The following is a 21841-nucleotide window of genomic DNA, read 5'->3' on the forward strand; positions in this document are numbered from 1 at the left end:
ATCTTCCTCATCATGCCAGCTTTCTAAATCAGGATCCCTGGAAGAATGAAGAGCATACCAGCAGTGGAGTGACGTGGTATAGATTTGGGTCCAGCTGTGCCCCCAACTTGCCCAGCAGTTCTTGAAAATCATTTAACTTTCCTGAATCGACCTTTCCTCATTCCAAACAAGAGAAGAATAAAATTGCCCCTTCAAATCACAATGGTGTTGTTAGGATAAAATTAAATTAAATTATAAACTTTGAAAAACCGTATGGTAAGAACTATACAGACATAAGGTAGTTTTAGGTATATTTGTGTCCCTTAGGTAGAAGGTACCCAGGTAAAAGAAATTTTCAATATTACAAGCAATAAGCAAAGAGCAGAACTCCAATTCCTTGGCTCTCTGGCTTTTATCACCCATATTATAAACAGCATGAGTGTAATAACTAGCTTTCCTAATGAAATACCATATCTGGCAATTACCTTAATAACATTCCTCTGGATGATCATAAACTTCCACCTTCAGAAACGCCTGGAATAAATGTCCTCAGGTGCCACAGACTGATATAGGCTCTGATAAATGTGAGGCATTCAATTTCAAAATCTCCCTCATAAAATAATTCACAGGCTATTTAACAATGTGTGCATTTTTACTTCTCTAGTGCTGATAGAAAAGCGATGGCAGTAGCATTTATCATCTGTCCACTTGGCGCCATGTATGGCGCTGTGCATTTCACACAGGACACCCTGTAGGTCTGGCAGTGAGGAAACTGAGGCTGGGCTGCCTCTGTCATCGGCCCAGCCCCTGCCCATGAAGAGTGACAGCCGGGATTCCACTCTGCCTCCCAAGACTAGGAACAAGCAGATTCTTATTTTTTTTTTAATTAATTTTTATCGGAGTATAGGTGCTTTACAATGTTGTGTTAGTTTCTGCTGTACAGCAAAGTGAATCAGCTGTATGTATACATATATCCCCTCTTTTTCGGATTTCCTTCTCATTTAGGTCACCACAGAGTACTGAGTAGAGTTCCCTGAGCTATATAGTAGGTTCTCTATTTTATACATAGTAGTATATATGTCATAAAATAGCAAGTATTTACACAGGGTCATAGCATTTGTGTAATGGACCAAATGTCTGTGTGCCCCCCACCCTGCCCAGAATTCATATATGGAAATCTAAACCCCAATGTGAGGTTATCAGGAGGTGGGTGTTTGGGAGGTGATGAGGTCATGAGGGTGGAGCCCCCGTGATGGGATTAGTGTCCTTATAAAGGGGACCCCAAAGAGCTCTTCAGCATGTGAGGACACAGAGGACATAGGACAAGGTGACCATCTGCAACTCAGAGGAGGGCTCTCAGCAGAGCTGACCATGTGGTCCTGGCGTCTCGGACTTCCCTCCTCCAGAGCTGTGAGAGAGAAATTCCTATTGTCTATAAGCCAGTCAGTCTGTGGCCCTGTTTTGTAGTAGCCTTAATAGACTAAAACAATTTGTATTATTCAGTATGCTTGTCAGGGTTACCTTCATCGTTTTTTTCCCTGGGATTCTTATATATATGGGGCCACATATATTTTTTCCCAAATAGTCCTAAAATAAACATTTATTCTATTGTCCAAATAAATAAAAATAATCCAGAAAATTCAATTTTAAAAAAGTAAAATTTTTCCCCTAGACTACCTAGTATAGGAAATATCATCAAGATTCTTTGTCGAGCCATCATCCAGATTTAAAGAAAATGTGATCATTGATAGAGGTGAGAATTACGAGCTGCAGAAGTTGTGAAGTCGATTCCCACTTGGTCACATTCAAAGGTGGAAAAGCACTTGGGTTTTCTCCCTAATTTGGTAACTGGCTGACCAGAGCCTGTGGACCTGCAGCTGATTTGAAGGACCTGCTTCCTGGTTGGGGGGACTGCATTGTGGGGTTCTGATCTTGTTTGCCAGAGAGGTCAGCCTGCGGAAAAAGTTAAAAGGTTAAAAGGTTAAAAGACAAGTTCCCTTCCTAACAACTGGGCTTCAGCTAAAGTTACTGCCACAAGCAATTTACTGCCTTTTGAACTTAAATTAAAATGTTGATGCCTATTTCTTTTTATGAACAAGTCTGCTCATAAAGCATAATTACTGTAATGAAGATGCATTGCTTCTCTTTGGGGATTTATGGCGACTTATTTTGTTCAATTTGCTGAGGAATGTGAGACTGAAAGGAGGGGTAACCCCAAAGAGAAACTACCAAGGACAATTCTTAGGTAGAACAGATGAGACCAAGTGGGAGGGTGAGCGGTTATCCGGGCAGTCAGATGCCCTGGTCCCTGGCTAGAAGCACAGAGCTCTCGGTCTGCTGATGTGGATTTCCATCAAAGGGAAAATTTTACTTTCCCTTCTATTGATGGTGTCTCCTAATAAAGTAATAATTTGCATTTCTATGGTGCCTTTCATTTCTGAGGGCTTTACAGAAGCTAAATTATTTAGCTTTATCCTAGCTCTGAGAGGTGAGTTTCTTTATATGCTAACCTGAGGCATTGATAAGCTACATGACCTCCCCAAGGGCACTACTCAGAACTGATCCTGAAGAACAGCTAAATCCTGCTCCTGGGGACACGGCTGCTGCCGCCTTTTTTATGGTTCAGCTCATCCGAGTACTTTTCTCACATCTCACAGATGTTTCTTTTTAAACTCCCATCATCGTCACCCCATTATTATGTGTCGTAAAGAATCATAGCCAAGGAAACCCCTGTGGAACATAGCATACTCTCTAAGGGATTCCTGCCTAGTTTCTTTCCATGATTAGTGAAGGGCTCACCCACCCTGTACGGTCACCCTTCCCTGGAGGTTCTCTCACAAGAGTGGAGACCGGAAGGATCCAGAGTCTCATTCCAGAGGGGCACCCTACGCAGCCCACACTCAGAGGCCACTCTCCTTTGGATAATCGTGTGTCATATATGAGACTCGCTCAGGAGTTGTGTATTCATATGTTATAACCTCTATTTGGATAACAGAATAATAATGCCAAACAGGTTTCTCTTTCAGCCATCCAGATCTAGGATGCCCCAGTTGAGCTTGAGGCAGGATTTGTGAGGTAAAGAGGAGAAAGAGTTTAGGATTCCAAAGGTTACAAAGGCTGAGGAAGAAGACGTATCATTGGGTGGACCTGAGATTACAGAACGAGGGGATAAAGCCCACGTTTACAAGCCACCCCTCCCCCTGTCCCCCAAATATGTGTGCTCCAGCTAAACTGAAGGATGACAAATGGACTTCCATTTGGTAATCTAAACTTTTCCCCAAGAGACAGTATAGAATCTCTTTCAAAAATGGTATTTCTTAGGTGTTATTTTTGAAGGACAAATGTAGACTCTTAGTGCGTGGATACCAAAGCCCAATTTCTTACAACTTTTGTTGTGAATGTGACTTTTTTGGTTGGGGTTTGGAAGGAGATGTTACTTAATTGTCTGAGATGTAACTGTCAACTCAAATGAATCCAAAGACAGTCACCCCATGGGCTCTCTCCTTGAGAGGTGTGGAGCCTGTGAGGTAAAGGGCAGCCACGGGATCCAGGGATCAGTGGATCTGGTCCCCAGGGCAGTGGCCTGCTACCTTAACATCCACTGTGGTTGGAATTTAGTTCCCTCAGTGTGTAATTGGGGGTCAAGGGTAAGAACAGTCTCTTTGCCTCATATCTCTGAACCTAGCAAACCAAAAATAAAGAGAGGGAGGCACACCCCAAAGCAGCCCAGTGCCTCTGCCTGCCTCCACTGCCCCCTCCCCTTGCTGGATGGGCCTGAACACGCAAGGGGTCTGGATCACACACAGCTCTGAATGGCGCTAACAGGAAACCGCTTTGTTTACAACACTGAACTGCTTCTGCTCACAGGGCTTTGCTGGCCAGACAGAGATGCTTTGGAGGTGACGTAATGAGATGTATTTGAATAAACTCTTTCCACTGGTGTGAACATTTTTAATGAAAAGAAAGAACTTCTTTTCAAAGATGAGCTCTCATTCCTCTGAACACGATTTCAGAGCTCTTCGACATTTACCCCGTCCCTGCCAGGGGTGGGATTGGTGCAGTGATGTGTCCTGAAAAGTGATCACCATTGGAGAACTCTGTGAACTTGCCTCTGCGGTTCTGGTACTTTCCTTCCTTGTGGCACTTCTGAATTTGCTTTATCGTTTATGAATCTTGGTGGCCAGTACTCTACATGGAAGTACACAGTGTACTTGGGTGCTTGGGTGGTGGTCTGTGCAGTGAATCCAGTGTGAGGTTTGCATCAGGCACCTTCGTGAGTCTCGGATCAGCACAGCCTCACACAGACGGGTTTCTAGACAGACAGTGTCTCTTACATCTATTCTCTTTATGAAGAGCATCCTTTCAACTGTTTTCCCTGTTTCTTTGTCATAGTCGGTGTTCTCCACAGCAGGGCTGCAGTTGAGTTGGGCTGAGAAGGCTTCGTGTACCAGCAGGGCTGTCATCCTGTGGGGTGAGTGGCAGGCATGAGGGCGCCGGGCAGCCTGGGCTCTGTTCTGACCACCCAGTCGGCAGTCACTGGAGCTCACGGTTGATGGAGCATGTCCGGCCCTCAGATCCCCAACCTCAAACGCATGCGTACACATGCACAGACACACACACACACACAGGAGTGTCTGTGGTCCTTCCACACCAGGCACCAGGAGCCCAGGGTGCCCGACTCAGCCGACTCTTCCCAGCACATCCCAGCAGTTGATGTGTCATGACAGCAGCTCCGCTGAAGACATTGCAGAGATTAAGTATTAATTTCTGAGGCCATATCTCTGTGCATCAGGCAAAGGTTATCACCAGTCAGTGGTTCTCCAAGTGTGGAAATGCTGTTTTGTAGCCCCGAGACCCACTGATTCAGAAACTCTGCAGTTGGGGCCAGCACTCGGTGTTCTAAGAAGGCCTCCAGGGACTCTGATGCCTGCTCATGTTGAGGATGAAGGGATTAAAATGACTTAGAACTGAAAACATCTGAACGATCAGCAGCCACAGAAAGAAATGTCATCTAAATTTAAGCAGATACTCCAGAAAATACACTTCTATTCATCCCCTCCAGGGGAGTTTCCTGTTAGGAAGAAAGCTGATTTTGCAGCTGGAAGTGAGAATTCAGCGGCCCTCCAGAACCCTCCACACTTTCCCACTGAAGTCCTAAGCTCTCCCTTTGTTTCAGCTGGTATATGGACCTTTATCTCATTACGGAGCACACACGGGTGTACACAGACACATGCCAGTCAGGCTTGCACGTTTCCTGTGAATCTGCCTGTTGTCCGTTAATCCGAAGGCCCCCAGTCATTGACCCAAGGTGGTAGAGGAAACTTTCTTCCCAGTAAGAATTAGTGGTCTTGGACTCACTTGCTCATCTGAAACATGTTACCAATTACCAATGCCTGTTTTTACACGTCAGCTGGTGAAATCTCGTGTGGAAGAGATTGTCACAAGAACCTGCTTTTCTGGCCTGAGACAGCACTGTGCCGGAATCTCCCATGAAGTATTTCACCTCATCCTCACATTAACCTTGAGAGGTAGCAATCGTTCACACCATCTTGACGAGGCAATAGGTTAAGAGAAGGCAAAGACCCAGGGTTAGGTAACTTATTTTAGGGGAGGAGAAATATCTTCTAAGTTCTCGACTGGGACCCCAGCAACAAAAGACAAAATGCAGACATGTTTGTCTAACATAAGTTTTATGTGACTCATAAGGAAATGATGACCTGAAGAAATGGTTAAACCTGAGAATTTTTATTCTGGGTGTGATAAGAGTGGAGGGTCATGGAAAGATGTGATAGGCAAAGAGTCTGAGTTCAGGGTGGTGCACTGGTGGGACAGCTAGGCCTATTCACGAGGTTCCTCTCTGTGTCCCTCGTCTAGTAGGATTTGCATTTCTTTCAAAGCAAAACTGGAGAAGATTCAAGGTTGGAAGTTTAGTCAACATTAGTTGCCCAAATAGGATAAGAATGAGCCTGAGAATGAAGTGACAAGTTTGAAGGACAACTGGAACTCAGTGCCAGGAGAGACTGATAAAGGGGTAGCAGCCCTCTCACCTCCACGAATGCCCCCCTGTTGGTCTCAGAGAGCAGCACGCTGGGTCAGGCATTGTGTGTGCGTGTGTGTGTCCTTCAAGTTAGCCGTGATTCCCCAAAAAGCTGGTAGAATGCAGTGCTTTAAATCCACTCAGAAATATTCGCTGAACCAGTATAGAAATACAGTCCTTTCTCGTTCTTTTCCCTCTCTGAAATCTGTGAAAACAAAAAGAATATTTTATCCATGACAAACCGTTCACTTATAGAGCCAACACAATTCCTAAAGATATAGAGCCAACTTAAAATGTGTTAAATTTTTAAAAAATCAGTTTATTTCTGTGACTGTTTGAAATTAGTTTATATGCAATTTAACAGGGAAAACAATGTTCAAATAGCAATGCAAGGTATTATAACTTTCTGATAAAAAGATGCTATTTTCATTTGGTCAATATTAAAACTAGATTTGAAGGAACCATGCAAATTTATACTTCGTAACAAATACATTTATATATGTACATTTAAATTTCCCATTCACAACTACATAAGCTCTTTCCGAATAAGGTACTTTATTGCTTGACATAAGGCAGTTATGCAAAGATTTAGGAATACCAGGCTTGGTGAAGTTATAGCTACATTTACAAAGGGCTTTGACTAATTTAATTGAGTGTAACAGACTTGAGTTCTACAAAAACAAATATTTGGGATTTTGCCTGTTACTGCTGTGGTTTTTATAATGTCAAGCAACTGGTCTGATTAAAATTCTCACCACTTTGGCATCGTTTATAGGCAAACTACAGGGAAAAAATGTTTATTCCAACTGTCAGCCAGTATAGGCTAATGCTTCATCATATCCCTAATAAAACCTAGATCCAGATGTTTTAGAGGAAAGCATAGATTTCTACTGGCTGTACCACATGAGAAAAGGAGAAATAGCAGTTTAGTAACAATCAATCTGGAACATTCACTACCACCAAAGTACTTAGGACGGTAAATTATCCAATTCTGTGACCAATACAACAGTGCTTGATCATGTTTAATGCATACTGTGCTATCTGCTGTCAGTTCTCCCATGAATTAATTAATTTAGCCAAAAATCTTAGGGAAAGATTGCATCTGAATATAATCCTGTGTTTTCGCATAATGGAAATAATCCAGGACAGAAAAAATAAAACACACACAAGCAAAACATTTTTTCTTGCACATCAGAAGTTAAGCTGTGAGTGTTTGGGGGACAGTAGCGGGGGAGTCTCAGGCTTTGGATTGTCTGGGAAGTGTTCCCCAGTTCTTCCAGTTTCTTTACCAACTTCCATGCAGCAGCCTACAGCTTGATCAGGCTTACAGTTCTCTTTGAACATTGTAAAGATGCACGTTCTCCTTATTATAAATGCCTAATCCTTAGTTGAAACTATCTGTCACAATAGTGTCCTGTAGTGAAAACTTGTACAAGATAATTATGTGGTGAGTGAGCAATACAATGTTGCCTTTATCTGTTTGAAATGGGATGCCTTCTCATCTAATCAGCTGCCTTTTGTCCTTATATTATCAGGCAGGTGAATGAGAGCCACTGAATAGCCTTTGTAAAGCATTTGTTGGTACACATTCCACTGTCTCTAGATTAATGAGCAATATTTAGTGTTTACCATCTCCCCACTTTACAAGCATCAGTTTCCATTGTTGCTCTACAGAGTGGAAGAAATATGGAGCCCAGTCTTTCCCTCAGAATGCTTGTAAGATTGCTCGCAAAATGTTCTCTGATAACAGGCTGGAGAGAACGTGTCTTCTGCATGTTGCATTTTACCAGGAGACGCTCACTGCCTGCCAAGTGTGGCCCACGTGGAGGCCAGTAGTGGACTTCGCTTTGATTCCCTTTTCTTTTTTCTTCCTCCTTCCCTCCTTCCCTCCCTTCCTTCCTTTAACATATATGGAGCAATTACTATGAACAAAGTAAATACTGTTGTTAATGCCATTTTTAAGATGAGGAAAATGAGGTTTTTAGAAGTTAAATAACTTACCTATTGTTCCACATGTAAAAGGTAATGAAGCTGGATTTTAATCCAGGACTGCCTGACCCTACAGAGCACACCGTTACCCGTTCCCTTTACGGCTTCCAGAAACCTCTTTAGGACGTGGTCCGGCATCATTCAGGGGGACAGCAAACACAGTCTCATTGGAGATATCAGGGCAGCACCCAGATGAGGGAATCTCTCCTCAAGTAGTCGTGCTCTCACCCCTGAACACCTTTGGCTACCTCTCTACCCCTCTCACTTGCACGAGAGCCAGAGCTTTCCACGTGTATAGCTGCCTCTCCATGAGTTGGGGAAGGTTGATGGTAAAAGCTCAGTTCAGCATGCTGTGCAAGCAGTAGTGTACCAGGGATGCCACGATCTTTCTTCCTGTTCCTTGTGCAAGTTGTCAACCTATTTGATTGGGAAAGTCCACCCCCATTCCCACACTCCATCATCCACGGCTCCCAGCTCTTCCTCCCTCTTCTAAAATTCAGGGGGTCAGACTGCCTGCCTTCTAGGGAAAGGGAAACCTTTCCTCTTGTTGATGGGAGATTTAAGCTCTGACTTTTTCTATTGAAGTATAATTTATTTACAGTATGTGTTTGTTTCAGGTGTATAGTGTGGTGATTCAGTTTTTTTGCAGATTATATTCCATTATAGGTTATTACAAGATATTGGGTATAATTCCCTGTGTTATACAGTAAATCCTTGTTGCTTATCTATTTTATGTGTAGTAATTTGTATCTGTTAATCCCATACTCCTAATTTGTCCCTCCTTCACCCCTCCCCTTTGGTAACCGTAGGTTTGTTTTCTATATCTGTGAGTCTGTTTCTGTTTTGCATATACATTCATTTGTATTATTTTTAGATTCCACATATAAGTGATACCATATGATATTTATCTTTTTCCGTCTGACTTACTTGGCTTAGTATGATAATCTATAGGTCCATCCACATGGCTGCAAATGACATTATTTCATTTCTTTTTATGGCTGAGTAATATTCCATTGTATATATGTAACACATCTTCTTTATCCATTCATCTGTTGATGGACACTTAGGTTGCTTCCATGTCTTGGCTATTGTAAATAGTGCTGCTATGAACATTGGAGTGCATGTGTCTTTTCAAATTAGTGTATTGTTATTTCCCGATATAAACCCAGGAGTAGGATTGCTAGATCATATGGTAACTCTATTTTTATTTTTTTAAGGAACCTCCATACTGTTTTCCGTAGTGGCTGCACCAACTTACAGTACCACAAACAGTGTATGAGGGTTTCCTTTTCTCCACATCCTGTCCAACATTTGGGTTTTCTTTGTAGACTTTTTGTCGATGGCCATTCTGACAAGTGTGAGGTGATACCTCGTTGTGGTTTTGATTTGCATTTCTCTAATAATTAGTGATGTTGAATATCTTCTCATGTGCCTGTTAGCCATCTGTATGTCTTCTTTGGAAGAAAGTTTATTCAAGCATTCTGCCCATTTTTTGGTTGGATTGTTTGTTTTTGGTAATGAGTTGTATGAAGCTCTAACTTTTATGGGCCATTAACTTTGCACTGTCAAGGATTAGGAAGGAAGGGAATAGGGTACTTCTTGAGTGAGGTATAGAGTAAGCAGAGGCGGGACCAGGAGAGGCCAGGCTGAGCAAGTGAGGGAATGACCAGGTGGAGTCTTAGAGAGTCTGGTGCTGGTGTTGAGGAAGATGGCAATGGCGGCACAAGCCACTACCTGGAAATACTAAGGAAATGCAGGCAGAAGGGCAGAGGTGGCGACCTTTGCTCAAATGCCCAGCAGCTTCTAGAATCCCGGACACACACCCCAGCCTACCTTACCAGTTACCACTCCCACCCTTAAGAGTAGAATTGTGCCCCATGCCTCCTGGTGGCACATTAGGGTGCCCCTAGGTCTCATATAAACCCCAAGTGGATGCTCTCCCCATACACCTAAAGCAGGAGGCCAGGGCACCTGGCAGGGTGGGTGTCATGGTGTTCCTGAAGCCAGCAAGCGTGAGCCCTCAGCGCTGGACCATTGAGAAGTTTGAACCCCCAGAGCAGCAGTGTTTGTTAAGTATCGGCATAGAGACCGTTAACACATCCAGCCTGCCTTCAAAGGTGTTGCACAGACTTTGCTCTTGAGCCATAAGGCTGGAATGAAGCAGTGCAAGGTTTTGTGACATAGAAGTGGGAGTTCCTCAGCTGGAATCCCTACAAGCTGTGCCTCCAACCTTCCTCATGGGCTGATGCTCCAGAGGGTGGAGCGCTTGTTTCTCAGCGATTGTGGTTCACCAGGTCAGCCATGCGTGTTCCTGTGTGTGTGTCCGCATGTGTGTGTGTGCATGCATGTGTGTATATCATGATGGGGGTGCCTTTTGAAAAGCCCCCCAAGTGATTTGCAGCTCCCACTCCCCTTGAGAACCTTTCTTGGAAGCAAACTGCAATCCGAGGATCTTCGATCAGAGGGATTAGAAAAGGTCTGTTCAGTATTTTGTGACAACTAAACACCAGGCACTGAGCTAAATATCGCAGACACCTGCAGAGGATATCTGACACCTGCTGTCAATTTCAAATGGGAAGGGCCTTCCTTACGCTCAAAATATAAACTTAATGTAAATGTGGCCCAATTTCCCCAGTCTAAACAGTAATCGGCACGTGGAGGTCTCATTGAATATGGGGTAAACCCTGCCCCTCATCTCCCACTCACCCCAGACTGCTTTCGCATAAAGGTTTGCCGGTGAGGGCGGAGGCGTGAGTGTAGAGGGCCAGCCTAGCTCCACACCTTTGTCATTTTTTTGTTCTAAGTGAATATTTACAAAATACTACTGTTGTCAGTATTTTGCTGAAAGCTTTTATCTATTATTTCAGCCATCCCTTTATACATTCATTCCTTCATGCATTCATTCAACAAGTACAGAGTGCCTGCCGTGTTTTGGGCATGGTTTGAGGTGCTGGGAGAAGTTCAGAGATGTTAGGAAACGCAATTCGGGCCCAGCAACTTGTCCTGGAAGAGCCGAGATTAGACCTCCTGTCAGTCCGACGCCAAGGTCTTGCCCTTGGTCCCCACTCTCCTGGAGCAATGGTTCCCACCACATCCCAGCACTACGGTTACCAGACAGACGTCATTTGATTTATTTGCCATTTTAAAGAACACATTATTATAGACCATTTTAAAGATACATATATTAGGGAAAGTAATGTAGTAATTTTCCATTCACTCTTAACCCATTTATGACAATTTTCTTATTTCCTCAATCTCTACCATTTTTTAACTATAAAACGTTAAAGCAAGTCTCAACCCATCATTTCGTCCATAAACGCTTTACTATTTATTTTTTGTATTTAACCGCAATTCCATTATCACTCCCAATAAATTTGGCCATAATTCCTTACTAATATCTAATGCCCATTCTGGGCTCAGTTTTCACTGATTGTCCAAATGAATGTCCTTTTATTGTTGGTTTGTTTATACCATGATCCAAAGACAGACCACACTGTGCATTTGGTTGGTGGGTTTCCTTTATCTCTTTTAGTCTGTAACACTCCCATGACCCTCCCACCTTATTTTCCTGGCATCTGTTTGCTGGGTCATTTGAAGAAACTGGCTCATTTGTCCTGTGGAATTTCCCACACTCCGGGTTTGGCTGATTGCATCCCTGTGGTTCCTGTCTTAAACTAACTTGGTCCAAATGTGAGTCTAGTGTCTGATCACAGACATGGGCTTCTCCATAGCAAGAGCTCTGTTGGGTAGTCCTCTCTATAGACAACTTTGTACATGAGGCAGTCGGTCTGTAGTCTAGCAAGGGGTGTGCGGCAAATACCCGACAAAGGCAATCTTTCTTACTGTACTTTCACGTGGTCCCTAGGTAGATAAACATCCTTTCTCCCAGAAAATATATAAATGAAATCAAAGTGTTTTTATTTCAAATTCCAGCTGCCACTTTAGGGCTGTTGGGTAGGACAGGTAATAGGATGGCTGAGCAATGTGGGGGGTCTCCCTAGAATCCGGTGTGCACCCTCTTTCTTTTTGTATGGCCTTTTCCCTTGAAGAGTTATTCTGCTCTTACTACTATGTGGTAAATCTCTATTTTCAGAACTGAATTCATTCCAGATCACGTCCAGGTTCTAACCACCTTCCTGACTCTTCCATTGAACTTTACTAAAGTGACTACAGCCAAACTCAAGATTAATCTCCAGAACCCAAGTCTCACCCTAAAATTCCCCGTTTATCAATGGCACCATCTTCAAAAGCCTCAAAACCCCTAAATGATGTTCCCTTTCCACATCCAGTTACTCACCATTGCTCTAACAGTCCTTCCTCTGTACACACTGAAAATATGTGCACAATGAACAAAGCAAAGACAGATACCACGGACAGGTGTGGGCACGCCGTCCTGTCTCTGCCTGCATCTCGAGGACACCTGGAGCTCATGGAGATGAGGAGGAACTCTAAAGTCTGAGGCTGCTGATCACAGGCATCTCAGAGCCTGAGCCTCCAGATGAGTGTCACTCTTAAAATAGTCAGTACCCACTTCATTCAATAGACTAAACTCCAAATAACTTTTAATTATTTGCAAAAACTAAACTCAATTTCCAATACAAAGACTTTCTATTCTTCAGAAGAAACAGAAGATGTACTCAGAGTCCTAAAAGCAGTTTCAAAAAATAGCTCCAAAATATTTTGACTCATTTTTTAGAGTAAGTGTACTGCTCCCCAATAGGACAATTGTCAATAGCTTATATTCTTCCTTAGTGGTTTATGATTTAAGATTTGGTGCATTTGTAGCTCCTGTCAAAGGTCAGTGTTTTCTCCAAACCAAAATATAATGTGAATGATATTATAAAGCATTAGACTGACCTAGAGATAGAAAATGTTACTCAGGAAACCGCTAGTATCCAAGACTAACTGACTTCTATGCATATTTTTGAATTCTATTGTTATACCTCTGAATGGTTTAATCTCAACTATGCTTTTTTAAGTGCGTGATTGGATATATTTGGGTAATTGAATACAGCTGTATAACCACCACCACAGTCAAGATCTAGAACAGTCCCATTGTTCCAAATGTTTCCTGTTTCCTTTTGCGGCTGATTCCCTCCCCCAACCCCTGCCCCAGACCAACAATGACCTGCTTCCTGTCACTGTCACTTTGCTGTTCATGGAGTTTCGTATGAACGAAACAATACAGTCTGTAGTGTTTTCCGTTTGATTTTTCATCCATGTTGTGGTGTGTATTACTATATTGCTCCTTTCTGTGGCCGAACAGTATTCTGTGGTAGGATGGATATTACAGTGTGCTTATCCATTCATCAGCCCAAGGGTATTTGGGTTGCTTCCAGTATGTGGCTATTAGGAGTAACGCTTTATGTAGACATGTGTTCCATTTCTCGTGGGGAGAGACCTAGGAGTGAGATTGCTGGGTCATAAGTAAGTAAGTGCATATTTATCTTTACAATATTCTGCCTCACTTCTTTCCAAATAGCCACACCATTTTGCATTTCCACCATCAATGAGTGGGTGTTAACATTTATTCCACATCTTCACCAGCACTTGGATTTGCCATTCTTTTCATGTTTAGCCGTTTCAGTGGGCACAGCAGCATCTCCTTAGGGGTTTCATTTGCATTTCTCTGATAACCAGTGATGTCAAGCATCTTCCATGTGTTTGTTAGCCATTCATAGATCTTCTGTTGTGAAATGTCTACAGTCTTTTGACCATTTTGATCTGGGTCTTTTTTTCTTATTGCTAAGAAATTACTAATTATATATTCTTTTTCATTTTTAATTTATTATATTTATATATTTATATTTGTTATTAATTGATTATATTTGTATGTATACTTAATTTTTATTTGCAATTTTATATTCTTATTTTAAAGAAGAACCTTTCAAATGATCTATTTCAAGCTCTCCAAAGAATGGAGGGGCAAGTTGACTTGTTATTTGTATGATTTAGGAGCTCATTTGCAAAGAAAACCTCCTCTGAATTATGAGAGTGAGTATGTGTATAGGGTGGGTGCATGTGTGTATGTGTAAGGGTGTGTGGGTGTGTCAGCGTGGAGAATGGTGAAGAGGCAGGATAACCACAGGTTCGTAGACTGTCTCAGGAAATATCCTATAACTTATTCATCTGTTTTCTCTGCTTCATTTAAAAGAACATCAAGCAAAAACTGTGTTGTTTTTGTAACCCAGACTTCCGGGAACAGAAAGTCAGCCCCAAGGTCTGAAAGGAGGAAAGGCAAGTCCTCGTTTCTTAGATCAGCAGGGCCTGGTTGCAGACACAGTCCTTGCTCGGGTGTCAGGTCCAGCAGCGGGCGGTTCCCGCCTTCTCACTGGAAACTGACATGTACAGTCTGTTAATGCCTGAGTGAGTACAGAGAGCCTGGGAGAGGGAGCCACTGTCAGTATCCTGGCAGCAATAGAGAGCTGGAGGGAAAATGCAGTATTAGAAACAGATAAATGCAGTAGGAGTGAGCCAAAAACATATGGCTGAGCAAAAGCAGAGGCTCCGTTTACAGACAGCTGAATTCACTATAACATGACACTTAAACTGACCTGAGCAGGCTATTTTTCTTTAACCCCCGTCACCTATGGCATGTACCAAAGAATTAATTCATAAGAAGTTTGGAGAGAAACCTAACATATCCCGGGAGCAGGTGTGTTATCTCTCATCTTTCTCAATACCTGTGCCAAACCTTATTTTGGTCCAAGCCTATTTAAATAATGAACACTGCCCAAATGGTGGTCATTACCTACCCGCAGGTAGGTACTATGTCTACTCAAAGTATTCAACCACTGAAATGTGATTGAATGCAGCAGCAGATCCTTCACTTTCGAAGGGATATCTTGACATGCCCCCACGCCGCTGGGCCTCTAGAAATTTTACTGAAGTACAAGGCTGCTGGATTTTTGTTGGATTTATTTCCCATCCTCTGACATGCAAATGTCTTACCAAAAAGTCTAGACCATTTGCCACTTCTCACTAACTAGGTCCAGTTGCTCCTGGCCAAAAAAAAGCGAAGAATTAGATTATGTAACTTGCAAATCAGTGTGAATTAAACAGGAAAATGAAGAATATTTCATCAATCCATAAAAAGGCAGAAAAGCAGAAAAAAAGAAAAATCACCATGAATAGATCATTGTAAATGATAGGTAGGCAACCTCAAATAGATGTTAGATATGAAGAGAACCGTATAGTTATAATAGATGTATCACATTCATTCTCAGGTTACATTAAAAAAATCTGCCTATGTACGTGTTTTGTTGGGGACCTCCTAAAAGCATGCGGTGAGACAGGGTTAGCCACGAAGAGATTCATCAGGGGCCACGACTATGAAGGGGAAGGAGGAAGGAGCTGGGTGGAGGGGTGGCGCTGGCAGAGCTGCTCTGGGGGCAGGTCTGACAGCAGGTGAGGGAAGCAGGAGGGAGGTTGGGGGAATGCATCTTAGACTGCAGCTCTGGGGGAGTCTGGTTGTGGGCATTCCTCCGTCCCAACCAACCCCCAGCACCCAGCATGGACCTGCCCTGGTGCACCTGCCGCGCAGGGAGCAGGGAGTAGCAGATGGGTCTCAGAGCCACCGCTCAGAGACCAGAGTGGAGCATGCTCCTAGAGGCAGCCCGCAGCCCTGCCGTCCACCAGGCACACACCGCAGGCGTGACACAAAAGGTTATGTAGTAAGAGGGTTGAAAGAATATGCTGAGAAAGCAAACACTTTAAGAGCTTTACTGAAATGTAATTCACATACCATTCAGCTTACCGGTTGAAAGTGCGCAATGTTTTTAAACTTATATTCACAGAGTTGAGCAACCATCACCACAATCTAAATTTAGAATATTTTTATTTCTCCCAAAAGAAAGCCTGTTCCTATGAGCAGTCACTCCCCATTCCACCTCCTGCAGCCCTAGGTTACTACTTACCTTCCTGCTGTCTCTATAAATTTGCCTGTCCTGGACATTTCACATACATGGGATTACATAACAACACATGGTCTTTTGTGTCTGGCTCTTTACACATAGCATGTGTTCAGAGTTCATTTGTGTTGTAGTGTGTATCAGTACTTCATTCCTTTTTTTTTTTTTTCATTTATTTATCTTTGGGTGCGTTGGGTCTTCATTGCTGCACGTGGGCTTTCTCTAGTTGCGGCGAGTGGAGGCTACTCTTCCTTGTCGTGCACGGGCTTCTCATTGCGGTGGCTTCTCTTGGTGCAGAGCACGGGCTCTAGGCTCACAGGCTACAGTAGTTGTGGCTCACGGGCTCTGTTGCTCAGCAGCATATGGGATCTTCCCGGACCAGGGATCGAACCCGTGTTCCCTGCATTGGCAGGCAGATTCTTAACCACTGCGCCACCAGGGAAGCCCTCATTCCTTTTTATTGACAAATTACATTCCACTATGTGGATATACCATATTTTATTTACCCATTCATAGATTGATGGGCATTTGTATTGTTTCCACTTTGGGGACCATTACAAGTAATTCTGCTAAAGCATTTGTCTACAAGTTTTTCTGTGGACGTATGTTCTTATTTCTCTTGTGTAAACACCTAGGAGCATGACTGCTGACTCATAGCATAACTCTTAACATTTTGGGGAAATGAAAACTTTTCCAAAGCACCTCCACCATTTTATATTCCACCGAAAACGTATGAGTGCTTTAATTTTCTGTACCCTTAAACCTTCTCCATGCACACTTGACTTAATAATATGTAACCTTAATCAGTTTACCTACATTTTTAGAAAACAATGCAAGAGTCTTAAAATAGACTGACTTCAGAAAATTACCTCCTCCTTTCTTACATGTTATGATTGGGTCATATTTTGCTTCCACCTTGATTTCAGAACTCCCAGAAACAGAACTTACTGTTTTTACAAGAGTCAAAGTATATTTATTTCAATTCTAGTCACGTATTTGCAGTATCTTTGATCACCATTTTTTTTTTCCTTTCATTCCTATTCTTTCTCCTGGAATCAATTGCTTTCCCTTTGGTAGTTCTTTCAGCAAAGGTCTATGAGTTGTAGAACATCTTCTGTCTGTCTTTCCTTCTTTCCTGCCTTGTCTTTCTTTTCTTTTCTCTTTTTTGGTCTAAAAATGTCTTTACTCATTTGAAACAATATATAGGGAAACACAGAATTGTGAGATCAGAGCTGAGTTACCCTCAGACTCTCTGCAGGATCCTTTGGGCACGAGGAGCCCAGTCACTTACCCAGGCAGCCGCCAGTCACACGGGTCCCTCCCAATCCTTGTCACCTGTGGCTCCCCTGTCTCTCCCGGCTTTTCCCATCTGTTAACAGCTGGTGCTCACTGGATTCTCAAACCTGCTCTCAGGGGCTTCCCTGGTGGTGCAGCGGTTGAGAATCTGCCTGCCAATGCAGGGCACACAGGTTCAAGCCCTGGTCTGGGAGGATCCCACATGCCGCAGAGCAACTAGGCCCGTGAGCCACAATTACTGAGCCTGCGCGTCTGGAGCCTGTGCTCCGCAACAAGAGAGGCCACGATAGTGAGAGGCCCGCGCACCGCGATGAAGAGTGGCCCCCGCTTGCCACAACTAGAGAAAGCCCTCACACAGAAACGAAGACCCAACACAACCATAAATAAATAAATAAATAAAGCAAACTGTCAACAAGTAAAAATAAATAAACACTAAAAAAACAAACAAACAAAAAAACCTGCTCTCAGTCTTACCATCTCACTGTCCAGGTGGCCCAGGGCTATTTCTCTCCAGGGTCCTTCTGTGTGGTCACATCTCAGGTCAGGTCTTGCCAGGGGATGGGCTCGGATATTCATTCCCACAGGGCAGTCCAGCACTTCTGGGGTTTTATGAACTTTCCTAACAGAATTCTGTATATTCTCTGGCATGTATCTCCCAGCAAAACTTTAGGTCTTTTCCCCGGGAGAGTACTAGTTATCAGGCTCACCAACAAGACTGCATAATTTTTGAGAAAAAAGACACATTTACCATAATCTTTTCTAAGCTTAAAATTAGCACCCTAGTCAGTGCTTTATTTAAACAATGATATCAAGGTTCTGAGGACGAGGAGTTGGAGAATGGCAATGCCTAAAATATTCTCTAAAAACACTTTCTCATAGAAAATGATGCTTCTGTTTGGCACCCGTAACCATAACTCAATCTGTTAGGCAAACATAATTTAAAGGTTTGAGGTTTTTTTTCTTTTTCTAAGAGAATTTAAACTTAAAAAGAACTATTTTAGAGCCAAGTGATTAAACTGAAAAGCAGACTCCCACCCAAAAAAACTGTGGTTACTTAAATCTTAATAATTAACAAGTCATTGAAGGTCCCATTTCTTGATGCTTATCCTCAAATTCTGTTTAAAAAAAAATACAGTCAAGTTTATCTATTTTCCCAGATGTTTCTGTTAAAAAAAAAACTGGTATGCTTTATGGTCATTTGAAAAATATTAATAGAAGACTTAGGCATCTGCTTTGTTAGAGATTTGGGTTTGCTCTCACGGGGAGACCCCTCTTGAGGGGGAGGATGTGGGAAGGGTGCAGGCCATGGCTTGCTTTCAGAAGGCTGTGAGGATGCCCTCCAGCTGAGAACAGGCCCCAGCATCCCCCATCTCTCTCTTCTGTCCCTGCTGGACCGTCACTCGGATGCCAGCACGTCCCTGCTTCCCTGCTTCTGTCTCAGAGGCAGCTTCTTCTGGCAACAAGCAGGAGCTTTGGAACCACTGTCTTCTGTGCTCACCTCCCGGGTGCCCTGCCCAGGGTCAACGCCACCCACCACGCACGCGCGGCATAGCCGGCTGCTGCGGGGCCAGCAGACTGGTCCACACAACCACTGGGGAGAGCAGGGTGGGGCAAACCCTTCCTCATGCTGGACACCTTCTTCCATCCCCGCAGGTCACTGTAGGTGAGTCCTGGCTGTGTAACAAGCAAACCTCTCCCAGCCGCAAAGGGCTAAAGCACAGGCATTGCTTTTCTGATTGTGCTGTACCTATGAGAGGCAGGCCACACCTTCCACCTCACTGGCCTCCTCAAGACCCGAGACCTGAGGCCCAGGCAGCTCTGTGACCCCAGGAGCCTCCTTCCAGCCTCCCAGCATACACTTTCTTCTCATTCTCTTGTGAGACACCACAGGGACCAGAGTCTCCAGGGGTCGGAATTCCCTTCACTGACGCTGGGAATCTTGGGCACTGCTGTCCAGGAAGGTCCAGGTCCCATGGCCAAAAGTTGGGAGTCACCTGATAAGATCTCCTTTTTCATATTCTCAGTGTGGTGGGCTGCCACCATGCTGCTTCCTTTAACTGGTGAGCCTGTTAACCCAGGACCAGCTACAGATCTTGTGGGGCCCAGTGTAAAATTAAAATGGAGGGCCTTTGTTCAAGAATCATAAAGAATCTCAAGACAGCAACAGCAGAGAGAGCATTGGCCAGGTGCAGGGGCAGCACTGGGTTAACCGTACACCATCTCCTGAGACAGATGGCCCAAAGCCATGGGAATGGAAATATGTCCTGAGTTGGGAAGATACATTTTCCTGGAGTCAAGATGCCTCATCATTGTAAGGCATTTGATACCTTTATGGCTCTACCTGTGGAATTGTTCTATAATAATAGTGGCTGAAGAATGGCAAAACTGTTGTTGAACCCAAGTTCTTATGCCGCTCACACAGTGAGGACAAACAAACCGAAACCTCAGAGTTTGGAGCAGAGAAAAGTTTTATTGCAAGGGTCAAGCAAGGAGTATAGGCAGCTCATGCTGTAAGGACCCAAACTCCCTGATGGTTTTCAGGGAAGAGTTTTTAATGTAAATTTTAGGCGGAGGGCTGCAGGATGCATGCTTTCTTCTGATTGGTGGTGAGGTAACAGGGTGATGTTTCAGGAATCTTGCGTTCAGCCTGAAGTTACCACCCTCCACCGGGTGGGGGCCTTAGTTCCTGTAGAAGAACTCAGAGACCTGTATCAGATTAATATGTATATCCACTGGGGAGGAACTAGGATTCTGCTTTATTGCTGCATTATTGTTTCTTGACTGCTTTTCCTTTGTTTCAGCATTCCCTCACTTTCCTAATAAGTAACCTTTGGAACTCAGGGAAGGCCTACAAACAAGAAATGCGGGACATGGAAAGGCTTTTGTACCTGGGAGGGCCCCACAGAGTCCTGCTCAGTTTCAAAACCAGGAAGCCATAGGTCATGTAAACACAGTAGTTTTATTTTACTGGGTTCACACAGCATTTTAAAAGCGTACAATTTCATCTGAAATCTACATTTTCAGCTCCTTCTGAAACATCAAAAGTAAGGACCTTGAACCAGCTTGGAGAGCACTGCCCCTGCATAGCTCTGACCACTCTCCAAGTAGCCTGTGCTCCCAGGGCCCAGCAGTTTCCATCCTCTCTGCCCAGCTGGCTCAGCCCGTTTGCACCTTCACAAGAAATTACCGTAGACAGTGCAGCTTATGAACAGCAAGTATCTCTCACAGTTCTGGAGGCTGGAAGTCCAAGATTAAGGTGCCGGCAGATTGGGTGTCTGGTGAGGGCTCCTCCTGGTTCCTAGAAGGCATCTTCTCCCTGTGTCCCCACGTGGAGGAAGGGGCAAGGGAGCTCTCTGGAATCTCTTCTATAAGGACACTGATCCCATTGTGGGGGCTCCACCCTCATGACCTCATCACCTCCCAAAGGCCCTACCTCCTGACACCATCCCCTTGGGGGTTAGGACTCAACATAGGAATCTGGCGGGGCACACAGACATTCAGTCCATAGCACCTTCTCAGTCATCCATGCTTTCTTCCTGCCCTCTGGAGGCAATGATGCCTCTCCTGCTTCAACGGCTTTGCCCTGAAACAGGAAGATGAGCTGTCTCATCAAGGGGAAAATTTGGGCAAAGTAGGAAAGTATATTTCCTAGTTACTGGGTAAAAATTTGAGATTGAAGAAGAGTGATATTCACCCAAAATATAATCAGGACTATTTTTCTTTCTCCCTTTTCCCTCCCCTCAGTCCCTGCTGCAAGGATCATATCCATCTGTTCCTCAACTGCACCTTCTCTCTCACTGGAGCAGGGGCGTGGAGCCCTGAACTGGGGAGCTGAGTCCACGTCCCCACCTTTGTCTGCCTTTGCAAAGTGTCGGAGAGGAAGGCGTTTTCCTCTGCCTTCCGGGTTCTTCTGGCTGGTCTAAGAATTGCACTGACATGAGACAGATGAACAGGAGAAAAGCAAACAAAAGTGTAATAACACATATACATGGGAGTGACCCAGGAAAACTGAGTAAATCACCAAAATGCATGAAGCCCTCACCTTACCTACCACCTTCTGCTAAAGACAGAAGAGGATGCTGAGAGTGGGGAGAGTCAGTTTTGGGAGGCGACTGGGTGAGGTTCTTATGCAGATTGAAGTCCTGCCTTCTCCAGTGATGAGAGTTTCTAGAGGCTTGGACATCCTCTTCTTCCTGCTGCGGAGAGGGAGATATCCTTACAAACAGAGCCTTCCCTTCTAAATGCAAATGTTTCTTACAAAAGAGTAATTCCTGCTTGGTTTTCAGAGTTTTTCCCATGTATGCTGTTTCTTAGAAAATAGGCAGCTTAAAATAATTAATATGCCCAAGAGACACACTTTCAGGTGGCAAAATTGGCTCCCCTACAAAAGCCTCCCAGAGACGCAGTGCAGCTCACACCCCTCATTTGTCCAGTCGGACACTTAGCTTAATTGAGTGCAAGTCGAATTATTAGTTCATAGCTACAAAACCCTCCATCCCCACCACTGTACTTGGCCTCATTAGGGGGGATAATCTGTCTTAAAAGAGATTTGTTTTAAAACTCCTAAGACTCAAGTTGCTCCTGTCTAGTGAGGGCATAATTTAATATGACCACCAGAATGCACATGTCC

Source organism: Globicephala melas, chromosome 2, assembly GCF_963455315.2.
Source record: "Globicephala melas chromosome 2, mGloMel1.2, whole genome shotgun sequence".
NCBI lineage: Eukaryota > Metazoa > Chordata > Mammalia > Artiodactyla > Delphinidae > Globicephala > Globicephala melas.